Source organism: Desmodus rotundus, chromosome 13, assembly GCF_022682495.2.
Source record: "Desmodus rotundus isolate HL8 chromosome 13, HLdesRot8A.1, whole genome shotgun sequence".
Classification (NCBI taxonomy): Eukaryota; Metazoa; Chordata; class Mammalia; order Chiroptera; family Phyllostomidae; genus Desmodus; species Desmodus rotundus.
Window position 1 is genome coordinate 72629625 of NC_071399.1, and position 3779 is coordinate 72633403.

At 40.5% G+C, this 3779-nt stretch overlaps 1 pseudogene; it reads right to left on the minus strand.

The window, feature by feature from the left end:
• Positions 1 to 552: 552 nt before the first annotated feature.
• LOC112310268 (glyceraldehyde-3-phosphate dehydrogenase-like) lies at positions 553 to 1540 on the minus strand (annotated as a pseudogene).
• Positions 1541 to 3779: the final 2239 nt, after the last annotated feature.

The following is a 3779-nucleotide window of genomic DNA, read 5'->3' on the forward strand; positions in this document are numbered from 1 at the left end:
CTTTTGGGCTATTTTCCACATTACATATTGCATTACAATTAGTAATGTGTGTATCTTCCTCTTCAAGTTTTGGTATTTAAGTTCCTTGATGGTAGAAGTCAGAGCATGTTTATATTTTGTACCACACAGACTATCTAGAAATACCAGGCCCTCAATGACTGTGAGCTGAATTGAACAATAAAAATGTTAGAGATAATAAAAGTCAAATAGTTGCATTTTATTATTCCTAGTACATTGAATCTATACCCTGGAGACTACATTGCTGGCACATTTTACATTCCTTAAAGTTATGCTTTCAATTCCAATGAGGTTCTTAGATAAATAGAAAAATACTCTCTCTCTTTTTTTTTTTTTTTTGGCTGGGTACAGTGAACTTTATCAATGGTGTATGACAAGGCAGGGCTCCCTAAGACCCTTCCTTCTTCAGGGAGTCTGGGGTAGAAACAGAACTCAGGAGATTCTTAGTGTGTTGGGGGATCAGTTTGGGGCAAAGACTCCCCAGCAGCTGAGGGCCTCTCTTCCTGTCACTGGGGCTGGTGGTCCAGGGGGCTCTTACTCCTTAGAGGCCATGTGGACCATAAGGACCCCACCCTGTTGCTGTAGCCAAATTCACTGTCATACCAGGAAATGAGCTTGACAAAGTGGTCATTGAGAGCAATGCCAGCCCCGGCATCAAAGGTGAAGGAGTGGGTGTCACTATTGAAGTCACAGGAGACAACCTGGTCCTCAGTACAGCCCAGGATGCCCTTGAGGGGGCCCTCTGGTGCCTGCTTCACTACCTTCTAGATGTCATCATATTTGGCAGCTTTCTCCAGGTGGCAGGTCAATCCACAACTGACGCATTGGGGGTGGGGACACAGAAGGCCATGTCAGTGTCCCCTCAGGGGTGACCTTGCCCACAGCCTTGGCAGCACCAGTAGAAGCAAGAGTGATGTTCTGGGGAAGCTCCAAGACCATCATGCCACAGCTTCCCAGAGAGGCCACCCACAGTCTTCTGGGTGGCAGTGATGACATGGACTGGGGTCATAAGTCCCTCCATCATGCCAAAGTTGACATGGATGATGTTGGCTGGGGGGACAAGCAGGTGGTGGTGCAGGAGGCATAGCTGACAGTCTTCATGGAGTTGTCATACTTGTCATGGTTCATACCCATCACAAACATGGGGGCATCCACAGAAGGGACAGAGATGATGACCCTCTTGGCTCCACCCTTCAATGAATCCCAGCCTTCTCCATAGTGGTGAAGGCACCAGGGGCTCCACAACTTATTCAGCACCAGCATCACCCCATTTGATGTTGGCAGGATCTTGCTTCTGGAAGATGGAGATGAACATTCCATTGATGAAAAGCTTCCCATTCTCAGCCTTGACTGTGCCTTTGAACTTGCCATGGGTAGAATCATACTGGAACATGTAGACAATGTAGTTGAGGTCAATGAAGGGATCATTGATGGGGACAACATCCATTTTGCCAGAGTACAAAGCAGCCCTGGTGACCAGGCACCCAGTATGGCCAAATCTGTTCACTCCAACCTTTTCCATCTTGTGTCAGGGTTGAGGCTGGCACTGTGCAGGAAGACGCAGCTGTCTGTTGAACAGGAGGAGCAGAGAGCACTAGTTTTTTTCTTTATGGAATAAATATAATGCCTTTATCAGTGAGATTAATAACATCATTTCAGATTCCAAAGTAGGAACTTCGGAAATCTTGCCAAAATCTATCATGCTTTCTTTTTTGTCATTGAGCATAAAAATTGGGTTCTTGCTAAAGAAGCTAAAAGCAAATAATTTTTCACTCCAGATAGATTTTAGAAATAAAACAAAATTCAGATAACCATCCAAAACAAACTAGCTGAAAGAAGTTGATGAAGTCCCAGACAGGTTATTTCATTTTGGAGTTCAAGTGAAAGCATCCTCAATTGGCACTTGGCAGCAAACAAGAATCGTTTGCAAGAAATAATGTTCTTCATTTCCCTAAATGCCAGTCACCTCTGGGATTCAGTCTGAAGTCCCCACTTTACCTTATTTGCTGAGCAAGATCCTCCCCCTTTCTTATTCTAGGGCATAATAATGAAGCTATGTATTATGTATTATGCCTTAAGGGAACTCAGACTAGTAACACAAGCTACCATTAGTCTCCCCATTTCAGGATTGTCCCTAATAAAGTATATAATCACCTGTGTTGCAGTTGAACCCAGTAAGGTAGGAAAAATGGCTACTATAGAGCTGAAAATTATGATGCTCTTTGAGAAGACACATAAAGTACCCTCTTATTTTATCAACTTATTTTTCAAAGCCTCTCTTTAGATGTTCAGTGACTTTCTTAAAAGAGTAATTTGCTCTCATCCAAAAAAAAAAAAAAAGTTTCCAACCCTTCTGGTTGCAGAGATAGGCCCTTTTACTGTAAATCAATGTGTTGCTGTCTTGTTTGCTCTGCTGCAAGAAAGATGGACACAGCACAGAAGCAATGGTGCTGCCTTCTACCCTCATTTGTCTTGTGGATCTGTTACCAGTGCACCCAGCCTTAACCATCTTCAGCTCTCCTTTGCTGCCATTGTCACAGGGACTCTGATTACAGCTACTTAAAGATACAGAATGAGGTTATTTTATATATCTGCATGCCCTGCAAAAGATTGGATTAAGTATATTTCTCAGTTTATGGCACTCTACTTTTATTTGTCTGTGTCAGCTTCGTTGTTGTTATATTTTAGGTGCACTTTAATTTACTTATTTCCTTTTAGCACCATTCCTCTCAATCACCTCTTCCCCATCTCTAGACACAACAATAGACAACCATTCTTACATGTTGGTCACACAGCTTTCTGTGTTTACGTGATCTTGCAAAAGCTGCTTTGTTATTGTGTGTGCATGAAATTGAAGTTTGTCTAGATGACATTGCAGTAAAGAGCTCATTCTGTTTCTATTTCTTTTTGCTCAGAATCATGCTTTTAAGATCCTTCCATGTTGTTGTGTGTACATTCATTTATTGCTTCTACTGCTGTTTTGTATTCTACTGGTGGGAGCTAGTTTCTATTGAAGGGTATATTAATTGACTCCAATTCCCTGTCAACACATGATATGCTGCAATAATCATACTATTAGACCTTGTTCTGCATCAGATATATTTAGAATAAATTCTTTAGTATGATAATGCCAGATTATAAGGTATGCATATGTATAATTTATCAAAGGTTCTGTGAATTTTTATTGAGTTAATTATTTGATGTTTAATAGTTTTTGTTGCTATTGTGAATGATGTACTTCTAAATCTGTTTTCTAGGTTATTTTTGGTACAGAGAAATGTTACCAGTTTTGTTAGTTTATTTTATATTCATCAGTTTGCTGAGCTCTTATTTCTCATAGCTTGTTGACATTTTTTAATCTAAAAATAACGACAGCTTCACTAGCTTATGTCATTCCTTTTTTTTTTTAATTTTAGTGTTGGCTAGAATCTCCAATACTATGTCAAATAGTGCAGAAAGAGATATTTTTATATTTTCCAGTCTTAATGTTTCTGTATTCAAAAATACTTATAATGGGTTTTATTAAAAAATCTTGCCCTGGCTGGTGTGGCTCAGTGGATTGAGTGCCAGCCTGTGAACTGAAAGGTCGCTGGTTTGATTCCCATTCAGAGCACATGCCTGGGTTGCAGGCCAGGTCTCCAGGAGGGGGTGCACAAGAGGCAACCACACACTGATGTTTCTCTCACTCTCTTTCTCCTTTCCCCCTCTCTAAAAATAAGTAAATAAAATCTTTTAAAAAATTTAAAAAATTTAAAAAATGT